Here is a 25,269-nt window from a genome sequence, read left to right as displayed (position 1 = left end):
ACTTACATATATTATGCACTTGCATTTCAATTTATATATTAAAAAGTTATATTAATCATGAGACTAGCTATTGTTTTACTATCATATACTTGCTTGTATTATACACTTGCATTTCAATTTAATTATGACGAGTTATATTCATCTTGAGTCTAGTTATAGTTTATATTATATACTTGTTCGTATATATAATAATATTTTATGCTTGCATTTCAATTTAATTATGACTAGTTATATTCATCTTGTATCCAGCTATAAGTCATTTTATGTACTTGCATATATTATACACTTGCATTTCAATTTAATCATTAGTCCAGCTACAGTTTATATTATATACTTGCATATATTATGCACTTGCATTTCAATTTAATTATGACAAATTATATTCATCTTTAGTTCACCTATAGTTTATATATTATACTTGCTTATATTATACACTTGACTTTTAAATTTAATTATAACGAGTTACATTAATCTTTTTTCCAGCTATAGTTTTTATTATATACTTGCATGTACTTGCTTTTGTTATGCACTTGCATTTCATTTAATTAAGACAAGTTCTGTTCATTATTATTCTAGCTATAGTTTATATTATATGCTTGCATATACTTGCTCATACTATAAACTTGCATTTCAATTTAATCATTAGTCCAGTTATAGTTTATATTATATACTTGCATATATTATGCACTTGCATTTCAATTTATGTATGAAAAGTTATATTAATCATGAGACTTGCTTTTGTTTTACTAACATATACTTGCTTGTATTATACACTTGCATTTCAATTTAATTATGACGAGTTATATTCTTGAATCCAGCTATAGTTCATTTTACGTACTTATATTATACACTTGCATTTCAATTTAATCATTGGTCCAGCTATAGTTTATATTATATACTTGCATATATTATGCACTTGCATTTCAATTTAATTATGACAAATTATATTAATCTTTAGTTCAGCTATAGTATATACATTATACTTGCTTATATTATACACTTGCATTTCACTTTAATTATAACGAGTTACATTAATCTTTATTCCAGCTATAGTTTTTATTATATACTTGCATGTACTTGCTTATATTATGCACTTGCATTTCAAATTAATTATGACTTGTTATATTCTTCGTGAGTCCAGCTATAGTTTATATTATATACTTGCAGATACCTGTTTATATTATGCACTTGCATTTCAATTTAATTATGACAAATTATATTCATCTTTAGTTCAGCTATAGTTTATATATTATACTTGCTTATATTATATACTTGCATTTCAATTTAATTATAATGAGTTATATTAATCTTTTTTCCAGCTATAGTTTTTATTATATACTTGCATGTACTTGCTTATAATATGCACTTGCATTTCAATTTAATTATGACAAGTTATATTCTTCATGAGTCCAGCAATATTTTATATTATATACTTGCTTATATTATACACTTGCTTATATTATACACTTGCTTTTCAATTTAATCATTAGTCCAGTTATAGTTTATATTATATACTTGCATATATTATGCACTTGCATTTCAATTTATATATGAAAAGTTATATTAATCATGAGACTAGCTATTGTTTTACTAACATATACTTGCTTGTATTATACTCTTGCATTTCAATTTAATTTTGACGAGTTATATTCATCTTGAGTCTAGTTATAGTTTATATTATATACTTGTTCATATATATGATAATATTTTATACTTGCATTTCAATTTAATTATGACTAGTTATATTCATCTTGAATCCAGCTACAGTTCATTTTATTTACTTGCTTATATTATACACTTGCATTTCAATTTAATCATTAGTCCATCTATAGTTTATATTATATACTTGCATATATTATGCACTTGCATTTCAATTTAATTATGACAAATTATATTCATCTTTAGTTCACCTATAGTTTATATATTATACTTGCTTATATTATACACTTGACTTTTAATTTAATTAACGAGTTACATTAATCTTTTTTCCAGCTATAGTTTTTATTATATACTTGCATGTACTTGCTTATATTATGCACTTGCATTTCAATTTAATTATGACAAGTTATATTCTTCGTGAGTCCAGCTATAGTTTATATTATATACTTGCAAATACCTGCTATATTATGCAATTGCATTTCATATTAATTATGACAAATTATATTCATCTTTAGTTCAGCTATAGTTTATATATTATACTTGCATATACTTGCTTATATTATACACTTGCATTTCAATTTAATTATAATGAGTTATATTAATCTTTTCTCCAGCTATAGTTTTTATTATATACTTGCATGTACTTGCTTATGTTATGCACTTGCATTTCAATTTAATTAAGACAAGTTCTGTTCATTATTATTCTAGCTATAGTTTATATTATATGCTTGCATATACTTGCTCATACTATAAACTTGCATTTCAATTTAATCATTAGTCCAGTTATAGTTTATATTATATACTTGCATATATTATGCACTTGCATTTCAATTTATGTATGAAAAGTTATATTAATCATGAGACTTGCTTTTGTTTTACTAACATATACTTGCTTGTATTATACACTTGCATTTCAATTTAATTATGACGAGTTATATTCTTCTTGAATCCAGCTATAGTTCATTTTACGTACTTACTTATATTTTACACTTGCATTTCAATTTAATCATTGGTCCGGCTATAGTTTATATTATATACTTGCATATATTATGCACTTGCATTTCAATTTAATTATGACAAGTTATATTAATCTTTAGTTCAGCTATAGTATATACATTATACTTGCATATATTATACACTTCCATTTCACTTTAATTATAACGAGTTACATTAATCTTTATTCCAGCTATAGTTTTTATTATATACTTGCATTTACTTGCTTATATTATGCACTTGCATTTCAAATTAATTATGACTTGTTATATTCTTCGTCAGTCCAGCTATAGTTTATATTATATACTTGCAAATACCTGTTTATATTATGCACTTGCATTTCAATTTAATTATGACAAATTATATTCATCTTTAGTTCAGCTATAGTTTATATATTATACTTGCTTATATTATATACTTGCATTTCAATTTAATTATAATGAGTTATATTAATCTTTTTTCCAGCTATAGTTTTTATTATATACTTGCATGTACTTGCTTATAATATGCACTTGCATTTCAATTTAATTATGACAAGTTATATTCTTCATGAGTCCAGCAATATTTTATATTATATACTTGTTTATATTATACACTTGCTTTTCAATTTAATCATTAGTCCAGCTATAGTTTATATTATATACTTGCATATATTATGCACTTGCATTTCAATTTAATTATGACAAGTTCTGTTCATTATTTTTCTAGCTATAGTTTATATTATATGCTTGCATATACTTGCTCATACTATAAACATGCATTTCAATTTAATCATTAGAATCATTAGTCCAGTTATAGTTTATATTATATACTTGCATATATTATGCACTTGCATTTCAATTTATATATGAAAAGTTATATTAATCATGAGACTAGCTATTGTTTTACTAACATATACTTGCTTGTATTATACTCTTGCATTTCAATTTAATTTTGACGAGTTATATTCATCTTGAGTCTAGTTATAGTTTATATTATATACTTGTTCATATATATGATAATATTTTATACTTGCATTTCAATTTAATTATGACTAGTTATATTCATCTTGAATCCAGCTACAGTTCATTTTATTTACTTGCTTATATTATACACTTGCATTTCAATTTAATCATTAGTCCATCTATAGTTTATATTATATACTTGCATATATTATGCACTTGCATTTCAATTTAATTATGACAAATTATATTCATCTTTAGTTCACCTATAGTTTATATATTATACTTGCTTATATTATACACTTGACTTTTAAATTTAATTATAACGAGTTACATTAATCTTTTTTCCAGCTATAGTTTTTATTATATACTTGCATGTACTTGCTTATATTATGCACTTGCATTTCAATTTAATTATGACAAGTTATATTCTTCGTGAGTCCAGCTATAGTTTATATTATATACTTGCAAATACCTGCTTTTATTATGCATTTGCATTTTAATTTAATTATGACAAATTATATTCATCTTTAGTTCAGCTATAGTTTATATATTATGCTTGCATATATTATACACTTGCATTTCAATTTAATTATAACGAGTTACATTAATCTTTTTTCCAGGTATAGTTTTTACTATATACTTGCATGTATTTGCTTATATTATGCACTTGCATTTCAATTTAATTATGACAAATTATATTAATCTTCAGTTCAGCTATAGTTTATTTATTATACTTGCATATACTTGCTTATATTATGCACTTGCATTTCAATTTAATTACACTGGTTATCATAAATTAAGGAAAATTCACAAAAATCGCGATAACTCAAGAAATTACACATGGAATTTTATGAAACTTACCCACAATATACAACACATAGTAAGGTATTAAACAACATAAAAAGAAATTATCAGACATTAATAGTAGTATAGAAATTAGCACATGTATAAAATAAACAAATTGGAAGTATCGGTTTGCAATAGAAAAAGTACCTTTAATATGGAATATGATTGCCTCTAGAAGCAATACAGCGCAAACAGCGATGTGTGATGCTTTCAATTATGCGGTCTATCAGTTCAATAGGAAGTGAGAGCCATTGCTCTTGTAAAGCAGTTGCAAGCGTGGCAAGGGTCTGAGGGGGCGGATTGATGGCAGATACACGCCTCCCTAGAGCATCCCAAACGTGCTCGATAGGATTCAAGTCCGGGGATCGAGCTGGCCACTCCATGCGAGTAATTGTTTCCTGTTGAAGATAATCATCAACAATGCGAGCTCTGTGTGGTCTTGCATTATCGTCCTGTAACAGGAAGCAATCACCAATTGCCCCGGCATATGGGCGCACATAAGCATCAAGGATGTTGTCTCGATAAACCTGAGCATTCACGGTTCCCCTTGGAAAGACATGGAGGTATGTGCGCCCTCCTAAGGATATGCCTCCCCAAACACAGACACTGCCTCTTCCGTATGCATCTCTTTCACGGATGTTTGATGGATGATAACGGGTCCCAGGTTCTCTCCATATCAAATAACGTCTACTGTCACTTTCTAGACTAAACCTGGACTCATCCGTAAAGAGAACAGGCCTCCATTGATCTGACGTCCAGTGGACATGTTGTCGGGCCCACTGCAAACGGTCTCTCCTATGGCGTGATGTGAGCGGCACGCAAATGGCTGGTCGTCTCGCATACAGACCACCTTCGTGGAGCCTTCTGCGCACAGTTGACGTTGACACCAACCTTCCGGTGGCTGCAGCAAGAGAGGATCTAAGATGTGTCGGAGTAGCGGTTCTATTCCTGCGTGCACTTAATGTCAAATATCGGTCATCGGCACTGGTCGTAACAGTTGGCCGTCCTTGACTGAACCTCCTAGATGCGGAATCTGTGGTTTGAAATTGCCTCCAAAGTCTATGAACCACAGATGGACTCACATTTAGCCATCTGGCCACTTCTGATTGACTCTGCCCTGCCTCTAGTCTCCCGATGGCTCTCCATCGTAGTTCTTCAGGCAAATGATGCCTAGAGGTCATTATTACGAATTGGCTATCTCAGATTTTCAATCTCGCAATCACAGTAAAATTTGTGTGCTTTCTCTCAAACTTGGACTTTTATGCTCCAGGCAGATGACGTAAGCCGAGTGCAGCGCCACTAATTTGCATATTGCAATTTTACTCAGCTACTCTTAGTGGACAACATATGCAAATTTTGCACGGTTTGGCTTACTTTTGAAAGAGTTATCGCTATTTTTGTGATTTTTCCTTAATTTATGATAACCAGTGTATGACAAGTTATATTCTTCATGAGTCCAGCAATATTTTATATTATATACTTGCTTATATTATACACTTGTTTTTCTATTTAATCATTAGTACAGTTATAGTTTATATTATATACTTACATATATTATGCACTTGCATTTCAATTTATATATAAAAAGTTATATTAATCATGAGACTAGCTATTGTTTTACTATCATATACTTGCTTGTATTATACACTTGCATTTCAATTTAATTATGACGAGTTATATTCATCTTGAGTCTAGTTATAGTTTATATTATATACTTGTTCGTATATATAATAATATTTTATGCTTGCATTTCAATTTAATTATGACTAGTTATATTCATCTTGTATCCAGCTATAAGTCATTTTATGTACTTGCATATATTATACACTTGCATTTCAATTTAATCATTAGTCCAGCTACAGTTTATATTATATACTTGCATATATTATGCACTTGCATTTCAATTTAATTATGACAAATTATATTCATCTTTAGTTCACCTATAGTTTATATATTATACTTGCTTATATTATACACGTGACTTTTAAATTTAATTATAACGAGTTACATTAATCTTTTTTCCAGCTATAGTTTTTATTATATACTTGCATGTACTTGCTTATAATATGCACTTGCATTTCAATTTAATTATGACAAGTTATATTCTTCATGAGTCCAGCAATATTTTATATTATATACTTGCTTATATTAAACACTTGCTTTTCAATTTAATCATTAGTCCAGTTATAGTTTATATTATATACTTGCATATATTATGCACTTGCATTTCAATTTATATATGAAAAGTTATATTAATCATGAGACTAGCTATTGTTTTACTAACATATACTTGCTTGTATTATACACTTGCATTTCAATTTAATTTTGACGAGTTATATTCATCTTGAGTCTAGTTATAGTTTATATTATATACTTGTTCATATATATGATAATATTTTATACTTGCATTTCAATTTAATTATGACTAGTTATATTCATCTTGAATCCAGCTACAGTTCATTTTATTTACTTGCTTATATTATACACTTGCATTTCAATTTAATCATTAGTCCAGCTATAGTTTATATTATATACTTGCATATATTATGCACTTGCATTTCAATTTAATTATGACAAATTATATTCATTTTTAGTTCAGCTATAGTTTATATATTATACTTGCATATCTTATACACTTGCATTTCAATTTAATTATAACGAGTTACATTAATCTTTTTTCCAGCTATAGTTTTTATTATATACTTGCATGTACTTGCTTATAATATGCACTTGATTTCAATTTAATTATTACAAGTTATATTCTTCGTGACTCCAGCAATATTTTATATTATTTACTTGCTTATATTATACACTTGCTTTTTAATTTAATCATTAGTCCAGCTATAGTTTATATTATATACTTGCATATATTATGCACTTGCATTTCAATTTAATTATGACAAGTTCTGTTCATTATTTTTCTAGCTATAGTTTGTATTATATGGTTGCATATACTTGCTCATACTATAAACATGCATTTCTATTTAATCATTAGTCCAGTTATAGTTTATATTATATACTTGCATATATTATGCACTTGCATTTCAATTTATATATGAAAAGTTATATTAATCATGAGACTAGCTATTGTTTTACTAACATATACTTGCTTGTATTATACACTTGCATTTCAATTTAATTTTGACGAGTTATATTCATCTTGAGTCTAGTTATAGTTTATATTATATACTTGTTCATATATATGATAATATTTTATACTTGCATTTCAATTTAATTATGACTAGTTATATTCATCTTGAATCCAGCTACAGTTCATTTTATTTACTTGCTTATATTATACAGTTGCATTTCAATTTAATCATTAGTCCAGCTATAGTTTATATTATATACTTGCATATATTATGCACTTGCATTTCAATTTAATTATGACAAATTATATTCATTTTTAGTTCAGCTATAGTTTATATATTATACTTGCATATCTTATACACTTGCATTTCAATTTAATTATAACGAGTTACATTAATCTTTTTTCCAGCTATAGTTTTTATTATATACTTGCATGTACTTGCTTATAATATGCACTTGCATTTCAATTTAATTATTACAAGTTATATTCTTCGTGACTCCAGCAATATTTTATATTATTTACTTGCTTATATTATACACTTGCTTTTTAATTTAATCATTAGTCCAGCTATAGTTTATATTATATACTTGCATATATTATGCACTTGCATTTCAATTTAATTATGACAAGTTCTGTTCATTATTTTTCTAGCTATAGTTTGTATTATATGGTTGCATATACTTGCTCATACTATAAACATGCATTTCTATTTAATCATTAGTCCAGTTATAGTTTATATTATATACTTGCATATATTATGCACTTGCATTTCAATTTATATATGAAAAGTTATATTAATCATGAGACTAGCTATTGTTTTACTAACATATACTTGCTTGTATTATACACTTGCATTTCAATTTAATTTTGACGAGTTATATTCATCTTGAGTCTAGTTATAGTTTATATTATATACTTGTTCATATATATGATAATATTTTATACTTGCATTTCAATTTAATTATGACTAGTTATATTCATCTTGAATCCAGCTACAGTTCATTTTATTTACTTGCTTATATTATACACTTGCATTTCAATTTAATCATTAGTCCAGCTATAGTTTATATTATATACTTGCATATATTATGCACTTGCATTTCAATTTAATTATGACAAATTATATTCATTTTTAGTTCAGCTATAGTTTATATATTATACTTGCATATCTTATACACTTGCATTTCAATTTAATTATAACGAGTTACATTAATCTTTTTTCCAGCTATAGTTTTTATTATATACTTGCATGTACTTGCTTATAATATGCACTTGCATTTCAATTTAATTATTACAAGTTATATTCTTCGTGACTCCAGCAATATTTTATATTATTTACTTGCTTATATTATACACTTGCTTTTTAATTTAATCATTAGTCCAGCTATAGTTTATATTATATACTTGCATATATTATGCACTTGCATTTCAATTTAATTATGACAAATTATATTAATCTTTAGTTCAGCTATAGTATATACATTATACTTGCTTATATTATACACTTGCATTTCACTTTAATTATAACGAGTTACATTAATCTTTATTCCAGCTATAGTTTTTATTATATACTTGCATGTACTTGCTTATATTATGCACTTGCATTTCAAATTAATTATGACTTGTTATATTCTTCGTGAGTCCAGCTATAGTTTATATTATATACTTGCAAATACCTGTTTATATTATGCACTTGCATTTCAATTTAATTATGACAAATTATATTCATCTTTAGTTCAGCTATAGTTTATATATTATACTTGCATATACTTGCTTATATTATACACTTGCATTTCAATTTAATTATAATGAGTTATATTAATCTTTTCTCCAGCTATAGTTTTTATTATATACTTGCATGTACTTGCTTATGTTATGCACTTGCATTTCAATTTAATTAAGACAAGTTCTGTTCATTATTATTCTAGCTATAGTTTATATTATATGCTTGCATATACTTGCTCATACTATAAACTTGCATTTCAATTTAATCATTAGTCCAGTTATAGTTTATATTATATACTTGCATATATTATGCACTTGCATTTCAATTTATGTATGAAAAGTTATATTAATCATGAGACTTGCTTTTGTTTTACTAACATATACTTGCTTGTATTATACACTTGCATTTCAATTTAATTATGACGAGTTATATTCTTGAATCCAGCTATAGTTCATTTTACGTACTTATATTATACACTTGCATTTCAATTTAATCATTGGTCCAGCTATAGTTTATATTATATACTTGCATATATTATGCACTTGCATTTCAATTTAATTATGACAAATTATATTAATCTTTAGTTCAGCTATAGTATATACATTATACTTGCTTATATTATACACTTGCATTTCACTTTAATTATAACGAGTTACATTAATCTTTATTCCAGCTATAGTTTTTATTATATACTTGCATGTACTTGCTTATATTATGCACTTGCATTTCAAATTAATTATGACTTGTTATATTCTTCGTGAGTCTAGCTATAGTTTATATTATATACTTGCAAATACCTGTTTATATTATGCACTTGCATTTCAATTTAATTTTGACAAATTATATTCATCTTTAGTTCAGCTATAGTTTATATATTATACTTGCTTATATTATATACTTGCATTTCAATTTAATTATAATGAGTTATATTAATCTTTTTTCCAGCTATAGTTTTTATTATATACTTGCATGTACTTGCTTATAATATGCACTTGCATTTCAATTTAATTATGACAAGTTATATTCTTCATGAGTCCAGCAATATTTTATATTATATACTTGCTTATATTATACACTTGCTTTTCAATTTAATCATTAGTCCAGCTATAGTTTATATTATATTCTTGCATATATTATGCACTTGCATTTCAATTTAATTATGACAAGTTCTGTTCATTATTTTTCTAGCTATAGTTTATATTATATGCTTGCATATACTTGCTCATACTATAAACATGCATTTCAATTTAATCATTAGTCCAGTTATAGTTTATATTATATACTTGCATATATTATGCACTTGCATTTCAATTTATATATGAAAAGTTATATTAATCATGAGACTAGCTATTGTTTTACTAACATATACTTGCTTGTATTATACACTTGCATTTCAATTTAATTTTGACGAGTTATATTCATCTTGAGTCTAGTTATAGTTTATATTATATACTTGTTCATATATATGATAATATTTTATACTTGCATTTCAATTTAATTATGACTAGTTATATTCATCTTGAATCCAGCTACAGTTCATTTTATTTACTTGCTTATATTATACACTTGCATTTCAATTTAATCATTAGTCCAGCTATAGTTTATATTATATACTTGCATATATTATGCACTTGCATTTCAATTTAATTATGACAAATTATATTCATTTTTAGTTCAGCTATAATTTATATATTATACTTGCATATCTTATACACTTGCATTTCAATTTAATTATAACGAGTTACATTAATCTTTTTTCCAGCTATAGTTTTTATTATATACTTGCATGTACTTGCTTATAATATGCACTTGATTTCAATTTAATTATTACAAGTTATATTCTTCGTGACTCCAGCAATATTTTATATTATTTACTTGCTTATATTATACACTTGCTTTTTAATTTAATCATTAGTCCAGCTATAGTTTATATTATATACTTGCATATATTATGCACTTGCATTTCAATTTAATTATGACAAGTTCTGTTCATTATTTTTCTAGCTATAGTTTGTATTATATGGTTGCATATACTTGCTCATACTATAAACATGCATTTCTATTTAATCATTAGTCCAGTTATAGTTTATATTATATACTTGCATATATTATGCACTTGCATTTCAATTTATATATGAAAAGTTATATTAATCATGAGACTAGCTATTGTTTTACTAACATATACTTGCTTGTATTATACACTTGCATTTCAATTTAATTTTGACGAGTTATATTCATCTTGAGTCTAGTTATAGTTTATATTATATACTTGTTCATATATATGATAATATTTTATACTTGCATTTCAATTTAATTATGACTAGTTATATTCATCTTGAATCCAGCTACAGTTCATTTTATTTACTTGCTTATATTATACACTTGCATTTCAATTTAATCATTAGTCCAGCTATAGTTTATATTATATACTTGCATATATTATGCACTTGCATTTCAATTTAATTATGACAAATTATATTCATTTTTAGTTCAGCTATAGTTTATATATTATACTTGCATATCTTATACACTTGCATTTCAATTTAATTATAACGAGTTACATTAATCTTTTTTCCAGCTATAGTTTTTATTATATACTTGCATGTACTTGCTTATAATATGCACTTGCATTTCAATTTAATTATTACAAGTTATATTCTTCGTGACTCCAGCAATATTTTATATTATTTACTTGCTTATATTATACACTTGCTTTTTAATTTAATCATTAGTCCAGCTATAGTTTATATTATATACTTGCATATATTATGCACTTGCATTTCAATTTAATTATGACAAATTATATTAATCTTTAGTTCAGCTATAGTATATACATTATACTTGCTTATATTATACACTTGCATTTCACTTTAATTATAACGAGTTACATTAATCTTTATTCCAGCTATAGTTTTTATTATATACTTGCATGTACTTGCTTATATTATGCACTTGCATTTCAAATTAATTATGACTTGTTATATTCTTCGTGAGTCCAGCTATAGTTTATATTATATACTTGCAAATACCTGTTTATATTATGCACTTGCATTTCAATTTAATTATGACAAATTATATTCATCTTTAGTTCAGCTATAGTTTATATATTATACTTGCTTATATTATATACTTGCATTTCAATTTAATTATAATGAGTTATATTAATCTTTTTTCCAGCTATAGTTTTTATTATATACTTGCATGTACTTGCTTATAATATGCACTTGCATTTCAATTTAATTATGACAAGTTATATTCTTCATGAGTCCAGCAATATTTTATATTATATACTTGCTTATATTATACACTTGCTTTTCAATTTAATCATTAGTCCAGTTATAGTTTTTATTATATACTTGCATATATTATGCACTTACATTTCAATTTAATTATGACAAATTATATTCATCTTTAGTTCAGCTATAGTTTATATATTATGCTTGCATATATTATACACTTGCATTTCAATTTAATTATAACGAGTTACATTAATCTTTTTTCCAGGTATAGTTTTTACTATATACTTGCATGTATTTGCTTATATTATGCACTTGCATTTCAATTTAATTATGACAAATTATATTAATCTTCAGTTCAGCTATAGTTTATTTATTATACTTGCATATACTTGCTTATATTATGCACTTGCATTTCAATTTAATTATGACAAGTTATATTCTTCATGAGTCCAGCAATATTTTATATTATATACTTGCTTATATTATACACTTGCTTTTCTATTTAATCATTAGTACAGTTATAGTTCATATTATATACTTACATATATTATGCACTTGCATTTCAATTTATATATAAAAAGTTATATTAATCATGAGACTAGCTTTTGTTTTACTATCATATACTTGCTTGTATTATACACTTGCATTTCAATTTAATTATGACGAGTTATATTCATCTTGAGTCTAGTTATAGTTTATATTATATACTTGTTCGTATATATAATAATATTTTATGCTTGCATTTTAATTTAATTATGACTAGTTATATTCATCTTGTATCCAGCTATAAGTCATTTTATGTACTTGCATATATTATACACTTGCATTTCAATTTAATCATTAGTCCAGCTACAGTTTATATTATATACTTGCATATATTATGCACTTGCATTTCAATTTAATTATGACAAATTATATTCATCTTTAGTTCACCTATAGTTTATATATTATACTTGCTTATATTATACACTTGACTTTTAAATTTAATTATAACGAGTTACATTAATCTTTTTTCCAGCTATAGTTTTTATTATATACTTGCATGTACTTGCTTATAATATGCACTTGCATTTCAATTTAATTATGACAAGTTATATTCTTCATGAGTCCAGCAATATTTTATATTATATACTTGCTTATATTAAACACTTGCTTTTCAATTTAATCATTAGTCCAGTTATAGTTTATATTATATACTTGCATATATTATGCACTTGCATTTCAATTTATATATGAAAAGTTATATTAATCATGAGACTAGCTATTGTTTTACTAACATATACTTGCTTGTATTATACACTTGCATTTCAATTTAATTTTGACGAGTTATATTCATCTTGAGTCTAGTTATAGTTTATATTATATACTTGTTCATATATATGATAATATTTTATACTTGCATTTCAATTTAATTATGACTAGTTATATTCATCTTGAATCCAGCTACAGTTCATTTTATTTACTTGCTTATATTATACACTTGCATTTCAATTTAATCATTAGTCCAGCTATAGTTTATATTATATACTTGCATATATTATGCACTTGCATTTCAATTTAATTATGACAAATTATATTCATTTTTAGTTCAGCTATAGTTTATATATTATACTTGCATATCTTATACACTTGCATTTCAATTTAATTATAACGAGTTACATTAATCTTTTTTCCAGCTATAGTTTTTATTATATACTTGCATGTACTTGCTTATAATATGCACTTGCATTTCAATTTAATTATTACAAGTTATATTCTTCGTGACTCCAGCAATATTTTATATTATTTACTTGCTTATATTATACACTTGCTTTTTAATTTAATCATTAGTCCAGCTATAGTTTATATTATATACTTGCATATATTATGCACTTGCATTTCAATTTAATTATGACAAGTTCTGTTCATTATTTTTCTAGCTATAGTTTGTATTATATGGTTGCATATACTTGCTCATACTATAAACATGCATTTCTATTTAATCATTAGTCCAGTTATAGTTTATATTATATACTTGCATATATTATGCACTTGCATTTCAATTTATATATAAAAAGTTATATTAATCATGAGACTAGCTATTGTTTTACTATCATATACTTGTTTGTATTATACACTTGCATTTCAATTTAATTATGACGAGTTATATTCTTGAATCCAGCTATAGTTCATTTTACGTACTTATATTATACACTTGCATTTCAATTTAATCATTGGTCCAGCTATAGTTTATATTATATACTTGCATATATTATGCACTTGCATTTCAATTTAATTATGACAAATTATATTAATCTTTAGTTCAGCTATAGTATATACATTATACTTGCTTATATTATACACTTGCATTTCACTTTAATTATAACGAGTTACATTAATCTTTATTCCAGCTATAGTTTTTATTATATACTTGCATGTACTTGCTTATATTATGCACTTGCATTTCAAATTAATTATGACTTGTTATATTCTTCGTGAGTCTAGCTATAGTTTATATTATATACTTGCAAATACCTGTTTATATTATGCACTTGCATTTCAATTTAATTTTGACAAATTATATTCATCTTTAGTTCAGCTATAGTTTATATATTATACTTGCTTATATTATATACTTGCATTTCAATTTAATTATAATGAGTTATATTAATCTTTTTTCCAGCTATAGTTTTTATTATATACTTGCATGTACTTGCTTATAATATGCACTTGCATTTCAATTTAATTATGACAAGTTATATTCTTCATGAGTCCAGCAATATTTTATATTATATACTTGCTTATATTATACACTTGCTTTTCAATTTAATCATTAGTCCAGCTATAGTTTATATTATATTCTTGCATATATTATGCACTTGCATTTCAATTTAATTATGACAAGTTCTGTTCATTATTTTTCTAGCTATAGTTTATATTATATGCTTGCATATACTTGCTCATACTATAAACATGCATTTCAATTTAATCATTAGTCCAGTTATAGTTTATATTATATACTTGCATATATTATGCACTTGCATTTCAATTTATATATGAAAAGTTATATTAATCATGAGACTAGCTATTGTTTTACTAACATATACTTGCTTGTATTATACACTTGCATTTCAATTTAATTTTGACGAGTTATATTCATCTTGAGTCTAGTTATAGTTTATATTATATACTTGTTCATATATATGATAATATTTTATACTTGCATTTCAATTTAATTATGACTAGTTATATTCATCTTGAATCCAGCTACAGTTCATTTTATTTACTTGCTTATATTATACACTTGCATTTCAATTTAATCATTAGTCCAGCTATAGTTTATATTATATACTTGCATATATTATGCACTTGCATTTCAATTTAATTATGACAAATTATATTCATTTTTAGTTCAGCTATAATTTATATATTATACTTGCATATCTTATACACTTGCATTTCAATTTAATTATAACGAGTTACATTAATCTTTTTTCCAGCTATAGTTTTTATTATATACTTGCATGTACTTGCTTATAATATGCACTTGATTTCAATTTAATTATTACAAGTTATATTCTTCGTGACTCCAGCAATATTTTATATTATTTACTTGCTTATATTATACACTTGCTTTTTAATTTAATCATTAGTCCAGCTATAGTTTATATTATATACTTGCATATATTATGCACTTGCATTTCAATTTAATTATGACAAGTTCTGTTCATTATTTTTCTAGCTATAGTTTGTATTATATGGTTGCATATACTTGCTCATACTATAAACATGCATTTCTATTTAATCATTAGTCCAGTTATAGTTTATATTATATACTTGCATATATTATGCACTTGCATTTCAATTTATATATGAAAAGTTATATTAATCATGAGACTAGCTATTGTTTTACTAACATATACTTGCTTGTATTATACACTTGCATTTCAATTTAATTTTGACGAGTTATATTCATCTTGAGTCTAGTTATAGTTTATATTATATACTTGTTCATATATATGATAATATTTTATACTTGCATTTCAATTTAATTATGACTAGTTATATTCATCTTGAATCCAGCTACAGTTCATTTTATTTACTTGCTTATATTATACACTTGCATTTCAATTTAATCATTAGTCCAGCTATAGTTTATATTATATACTTGCATATATTATGCACTTGCATTTCAATTTAATTATGACAAATTATATTCATTTTTAGTTCAGCTATAGTTTATATATTATACTTGCATATCTTATACACTTGCATTTCAATTTAATTATAACGAGTTACATTAATCTTTTTTCCAGCTATAGTTTTTATTATATACTTGCATGTACTTGCTTATAATATGCACTTGCATTTCAATTTAATTATTACAAGTTATATTCTTCGTGACTCCAGCAATATTTTATATTATTTACTTGCTTATATTATACACTTGCTTTTTAATTTAATCATTAGTCCAGCTATAGTTTATATTATATACTTGCATATATTATGCACTTGCATTTCAATTTAATTATGACAAATTATATTAATCTTTAGTTCAGCTATAGTATATACATTATACTTGCTTATATTATACACTTGCATTTCACTTTAATTATAACGAGTTACATTAATCTTTATTCCAGCTATAGTTTTTATTATATACTTGCATGTACTTGCTTATATTATGCACTTGCATTTCAAATTAATTATGACTTGTTATATTCTTCGTGAGTCCAGCTATAGTTTATATTATATACTTGCAAATACCTGTTTATATTATGCACTTGCATTTCAATTTAATTATGACAAATTATATTCATCTTTAGTTCAGCTATAGTTTATATATTATACTTGCTTATATTATATACTTGCATTTCAATTTAATTATAATGAGTTATATTAATCTTTTTTCCAGCTATAGTTTTTATTATATACTTGCATGTACTTGCTTATAATATGCACTTGCATTTCAATTTAATTATGACAAGTTATATTCTTCATGAGTCCAGCAATATTTTATATTATATACTTGCTTATATTATACACTTGCTTTTCAATTTAATCATTAGTCCAGTTATAGTTTTTATTATATACTTGCATATATTATGCACTTACATTTCAATTTAATTATGACAAATTATATTCATCTTTAGTTCAGCTATAGTTTATATATTATGCTTGCATATATTATACACTTGCATTTCAATTTAATTATAACGAGTTACATTAATCTTTTTTCCAGGTATAGTTTTTACTATATACTTGCATGTATTTGCTTATATTATGCACTTGCATTTCAATTTAATTATGACAAATTATATTAATCTTCAGTTCAGCTATAGTTTATTTATTATACTTGCATATACTTGCTTATATTATGCACTTGCATTTCAATTTAATTATGACAAGTTATATTCTTCATGAGTCCAGCAATATTTTATATTATATACTTGCTTATATTATACACTTGCTTTTCTATTTAATCATTAGTACAGTTATAGTTCATATTATATACTTACATATATTATGCACTTGCATTTCAATTTATATATAAAAAGTTATATTAATCATGAGACTAGCTTTTGTTTTACTATCATATACTTGCTTGTATTATACACTTGCATTTCAATTTAATTATGACGAGTTATATTCATCTTGAGTCTAGTTATAGTTTATATTATATACTTGTTCGTATATATAATAATATTTTATGCTTGCATTTTAATTTAATTATGACTAGTTATATTCATCTTGTATCCAGCTATAAGTCATTTTATGTACTTGCATATATTATACACTTGCATTTCAATTTAATCATTAGTCCAGCTACAGTTTATATTATATACTTGCATATATTATGCACTTGCATTTCAATTTAATTATGACAAATTATATTCATCTTTAGTTCACCTATAGTTTATATATTATACTTGCTTATATTATACACTTGACTTTTAAATTTAATTATAACGAGTTACATTAATCTTTTTTCCAGCTATAGTTTTTATTATATACTTGCATGTACTTGCTTATAATATGCACTTGCATTTCAATTTAATTATGACAAGTTATATTCTTCATGAGTCCAGCAATATTTTATATTATATACTTGCTTATATTAAACACTTGCTTTTCAATTTAATCATTAGTCCAGTTATAGTTTATATTATATACTTGCATATATTATGCACTTGCATTTCAATTTATATATGAAAAGTTATATTAATCATGAGACTAGCTATTGTTTTACTAACATATACTTGCTTGTATTATACACTTGCATTTCAATTTAATTTTGACGAGTTATATTCATCTTGAGTCTAGTTATAGTTTATATTATATACTTGTTCATATATATGATAATATTTTATACTTGCATTTCAATTTAATTATGACTAGTTATATTCATCTTGAATCCAGCTACAGTTCATTTTATTTACTTGCTTATATTATACACTTGCATTTCAATTTAATCATTAGTCCAGCTATAGTTTATATTATATACTTGCATATATTATGCACTTGCATTTCAATTTAATTATGACAAATTATATTCATTTTTAGTTCAGCTATAGTTTATATATTATACTTGCATATCTTATACACTTGCATTTCAATTTAATTATAACGAGTTACATTAATCTTTTTTCCAGCTATAGTTTTTATTATATACTTGCATGTACTTGCTTATAATATGCACTTGCATTTCAATTTAATTATTACAAGTTATATTCTTCGTGACTCCAGCAATATTTTATATTATTTACTTGCTTATATTATACACTTGCTTTTTAATTTAATCATTAGTCCAGCTATAGTTTATATTATATACTTGCATATATTATGCACTTGCATTTCAATTTAATTATGACAAGTTCTGTTCATTATTTTTCTAGCTATAGTTTGTATTATATGGTTGCATATACTTGCTCATACTATAAACATGCATTTCTATTTAATCATTAGTCCAGTTATAGTTTATATTATATACTTGCATATATTATGCACTTGCATTTCAATTTATATATAAAAAGTTATATTAATCATGAGACTAGCTATTGTTTTACTATCATATACTTGTTTGTATTATACACTTGCATTTCAATTTAATTATGACGAGTTATATTCATCTTGAGTCTATTTATATTTTATATTATATACTTGTTCATATATATAATAATATTTTATGCTTGCATTTCAATTTAATTATGACTAGTTATATTCATCTTGTATCCAGCTATAAGTCATTTTATGTACTTGCTTATATTATACACTTGCATTTCAATTTAATCATTAGTCCAGCTACAGTTTATATTATATACTTGCATATATTATGCACTTGCATTTCAATTTAATTATGACAAGTTCTGTTCATTATTTTTCTAGCTATAGTTTATATTATATGCTTGCATATACTTGCTCATACTATAAACATGCATTTCAATTTAATCATTAGTCCAGTTATAGTTTATATTATATACTTGCATATATTATGCACTTGCATTTCAATTTATATATGAAAAGTTATATTAATCATGAGACTAGCTATTGTTTTACTAACATATACTTGCTTGTATTATACACTTGCATTTCAATTTAATTTTGACGAGTTATATTCATCTTGAGTCTAGTTATAGTTTATATTATATACTTGTTCATATATATGATAATATTTTATACTTGCATTTCAATTTAATTATGACTAGTTATATTCATCTTGAATCCAGCTACAGTTCATTTTATTTACTTGCTTATATTATACACTTGCATTTCAATTTAATCATTAGTCCAGCTATAGTTTATATTATATACTTGCATATATTATGCACTTGCATTTCAATTTAATTATGACAAATTATATTCATTTTTAGTTCAGCTATAGTTTATATATTATACTTGCATATCTTATACACTTGCATTTCAATTTAATTATAACGAGTTACATTAATCTTTTTTCCAGCTATAGTTTTTATTATATACTTGCATGTACTTGCTTATAATATGCACTTGCATTTCAATTTAATTATTACAAGTTATATTCTTCGTGACTCCAGCAATATTTTATATTATTTACTTGCTTATATTATACACTTGCTTTTTAATTTAATCATTAGTCCAGCTATAGTTTATATTATATACTTGCATATATTATGCACTTGCATTTCAATTTAATTATGACAAGTTCTGTTCATTATTTTTCTAGCTATAGTTTGTATTATATGGTTGCATATACTTGCTCATACTATAAACATGCATTTCTATTTAATCATTAGTCCAGTTATAGTTTATATTATATACTTGCATATATTATGCACTTGCATTTCAATTTATATATAAAAAGTTATATTAATCATGAGACTAGCTATTGTTTTACTATCATATACTTGTTTGTATTATACACTTGCATTTCAATTTAATTATGACGAGTTATATTCATCTTGAGTCTATTTATAGTTTATATTATATACTTGTTCATATATATAATAATATTTTATGCTTGCATTTCAATTTAATTATGACTAGTTATATTCATCTTGAATCCAGCTACAGTTCATTTTATTTACTTGCTTATATTATACACTTGCATTTCAATTTAATCATTAGTCCAGCTATAGTTTATATTATATACTTGCATATATTATGCACTTGCATTTCAATTTAATTATGACAAATTATATTCATTTTTAGTTCAGCTATAGTTTATATATTATACTTGCATATCTTATACACTTGCATTTCAATTTAATTATAACGAGTTACATTAATCTTTTTTCCAGCTATAGTTTTTATTATATACTTGCATGTACTTGCTTATAATATGCACTTGCATTTCAATTTAATTATTACAAGTTATATTCTTCGTGACTCCAGCAATATTTTATATTATTTACTTGCTTATATTTTACACTTGCTTTTTAATTTAATCATTAGTCCAGCTATAGTTTATATTATATACTTGCATATATTATGCACTTGCATTTCAATTTAATTATGACAAGTTCTGTTCATTATTTTTCTAGCTATAGTTTGTATTATATGGTTGCATATACTTGCTCATACTATAAACATGCATTTCTATTTAATCATTAGTCCAGTTATAGTTTATATTATATACTTGCATATATTATGCACTTGCATTTCAATTTATATATAAAAAGTTATATTAATCATGAGACTAGCTATTGTTTTACTATCATATACTTGTTTGTATTATACACTTGCATTTCAATTTAATTATGACGAGTTATATTCATCTTGAGTCTATTTATAGTTTATATTATATACTTGTTCATATATATAATAATATTTTATGTTTGCATTTCAATTTAATTATGACTAGTTATATTCATCTTGTATCCAGCTATAAGTCATTTTATGTACTTGCTTATATTATACACTTGCATTTCAATTTAATCATTAGTCCAGCTACAGTTTATATTATATACTTGCATATATTATGCACTTGCATTTCAATTTAATTATGACAAGTTCTGTTCATTATTTTTCTAGCTATAGTTTATATTATATGCTTGCATATACTTGCTCATACTATAAACATGCATTTCAATTTAATCATTAGTCCAGTTATAGTTTATATTATATACTTGCATATATTATGCACTTGCATTTCAATTTATATATGAAAAGTTATATTAATCATGAGACTAGCTATTGTTTTACTAACATATACTTGCTTGTATTATACACTTGCATTTCAATTTAATTTTGACGAGTTATATTCATCTTGAGTCTAGTTATAGTTTATATTATATACTTGTTCATATATATGATAATATTTTATACTTGCATTTCAATTTAATTATGACTAGTTATATTCATCTTGAATCCAGCTACAGTTCATTTTATTTACTTGCTTATATTATACACTTGCATTTCAATTTAATCATTAGTCCAGCTATAGTTTATATTATATACTTGCATATATTATGCACTTGCATTTCAATTTAATTATGACAAATTATATTCATTTTTAGTTCAGCTATAGTTTATATATTATACTTGCATATCTTATACACTTGCATTTCAATTTAATTATAACGAGTTACATTAATCTTTTTTCCAGCTATAGTTTTTATTATATACTTGCATGTACTTGCTTATAATATGCACTTGCATTTCAATTTAATTATTACAAGTTATATTCTTCGTGACTCCAGCAATATTTTATATTATTTACTTGCTTATATTATACACTTGCTTTTTAATTTAATCATTAGTCCAGCTATAGTTTATATTATATACTTGCATATATTATGCACTTGCATTTCAATTTAATTATGACAAGTTCTGTTCATTATTTTTCTAGCTATAGTTTGTATTATATGGTTGCATATACTTGCTCATACTATAAACATGCATTTCTATTTAATCATTAGTCCAGTTATAGTTTATATTATATACTTGCATATATTATGCACTTGCATTTCAATTTATATATAAAAAGTTATATTAATCATGAGACTAGCTATTGTTTTACTATCATATACTTGTTTGTATTATACACTTGCATTTCAATTTAATTATGACGAGTTATATTCATCTTGAGTCTATTTATAGTTTATATTATATACTTGTTCATATATATAATAATATTTTATGCTTGCATTTCAATTTAATTATGACTAGTTATATTCATCTTGTATCCAGCTATAAGTCATTTTATGTACTTGCTTATATTATACACTTGCATTTCAATTTAATCATTAGTCCAGCTACAGTTTATATTATATACTTGCATATATTATGCACTTGCATTTCAATTTAATTATGACAAGTTCTGTTCATTATTTTTCTAGCTATAGTTTATATTATATGCTTGCATATACTTGCTCATACTATAAACATGCATTTCAATTTAATCATTAGTCCAGTTATAGTTTATATTATATACTTGCATATATTATGCACTTGCATTTCAATTTATATATGAAAAGTTATATTAATCATGAGACTAGCTATTGTTTTACTAACATATACTTGCTTGTATTATACACTTGCATTTCAATTTAATTTTGACGAGTTATATTCATCTTGAGTCTAGTTATAGTTTATATTATATACTTGTTCATATATATGATAATATTTTATACTTGCATTTCAATTTAATTATGACTAGTTATATTCATCTTGAATCCAGCTACAGTTCATTTTATTTACTTGCTTATATTATACACTTGCATTTCAATTTAATCATTAGTCCAGCTATAGTTTATATTATATACTTGCATATATTATGCACTTGCATTTCAATTTAATTATGACAAATTATATTCATTTTTAGTTCAGCTATAGTTTATATATTATACTTGCATATCTTATACACTTGCATTTCAATTTAATTATAACGAGTTACATTAATCTTTTTTCCAGCTATAGTTTTTATTATATACTTGCATGTACTTGCTTATAATATGCACTTGCATTTCAATTTAATTATGACAAGTTATATTCTTCATGAGTCTAGCAATATTTTATATTATATACTTGCTTATATTATACACTTGCTTTTCAATTTAATCATTAGTCCAGCTATAGTTTATATTATATACTTGCATATATTATGCACTTGCATTTCAATTTAATTATGACAAGTTCTGTTCATTATTTTTCTAGCTTTAGTTTATATTATATGCCTGCATATACTTGCTCATACTATAAACTGGCATTTCAATTTAATCATTAGTCCAGTTATAGTTTATATTATATACTTGCGTATATTATGCCCTTGCATTTCAATTTATATATGAAAAGTTATATTAATCATGAGACTAGCTATTGTTTTACTAACATATACTTGCTTGTATTATACACTTGCATTTTAATTTAATTATGACGAGTTATATTCATCTTGAGTCTAGTTATAGTTTATATTATATACTTGTTTATATATATGATAATATTTTATATTTGCATTTCAATTTAATTATGACTAGTTATATTCATCTTGAATCCAGCTCTAGTTCATTTTATGTACTTGCTTATATTATTCACTTGCATTTCAATTTAATCATTAGTCCAGCTATAGTTTATATTTTATACTTGCATATATTATGCACTTGCATTTCAATTTAATTATGACAAATTATATTCATCTTTAGTTCAGCTATAGTTTATATATTATACTTGCATATATTATACACTTGCATTTCAATTTAATTATAACGAGTTACATTAATCTTTTTTCCAGCTATAGTTTTTATTATATACTTGCATGTACTTGCTTATTTTTTTGCACTTGTATTTCTATTTAATTGTGACAAGTTATATTCTTCATGAGTCCAGCTATAGTTTATATTATATACTTGCAAATACCTGCTTATATTATGCACTTGCATTTCAATTTAATTATGACAAATTATATTCATCTTTAGTTCAGCTATAGTTTATATATTATACTTGCATATACTTGCTTATATTATACACTTTCATTTCAATTTAATTATGACAAGTTCTATTCTTCATGAGGCCAGCAATATTTTATATTACATACTTGCTTATATTATACACTTGCTTTTCAATTTAATCATTAGTCCAGCTATAGTTTATATTATATATTTGCTTATATTATGCACTTGCATTTCAATTTAATTATGACGAGTTATATTCATCTTGTCTAGTTATTGTTTATATTAAATACTTGCATTTACTTGCTTATATTTTATATTTGCATAGTTTATATTATATTCTTGCATACACTTGCTTATATTATACACTTGCATTTCAATTTAATTATGATGAGTCATATTCATCTATTGTCCAGCTATAGTTTTT

The 25,269-nt window shown here is 24.3% G+C and overlaps 1 protein-coding gene across 1 annotated transcript in view; it reads left to right on the top strand.

The window, feature by feature from the left end:
- LOC122268315 (muscle calcium channel subunit alpha-1-like) overlaps positions 1-25,269 on the top strand; it is a 41,900-nt gene that overhangs the window by 6,925 nt on the left and 9,706 nt on the right. The gene's annotated exons all lie outside the window — the stretch shown is intronic.

The sequence above is a fragment of the Parasteatoda tepidariorum genome, chromosome 3, assembly GCF_982258835.1.
Source record: "Parasteatoda tepidariorum strain Cologne lab strain chromosome 3, Ptep-v5.0, whole genome shotgun sequence".
Lineage (NCBI taxonomy): Eukaryota > Metazoa > Arthropoda > Arachnida > Araneae > Theridiidae > Parasteatoda > Parasteatoda tepidariorum.
This window is presented reverse-complemented; position numbering and strand designations above follow the sequence as displayed.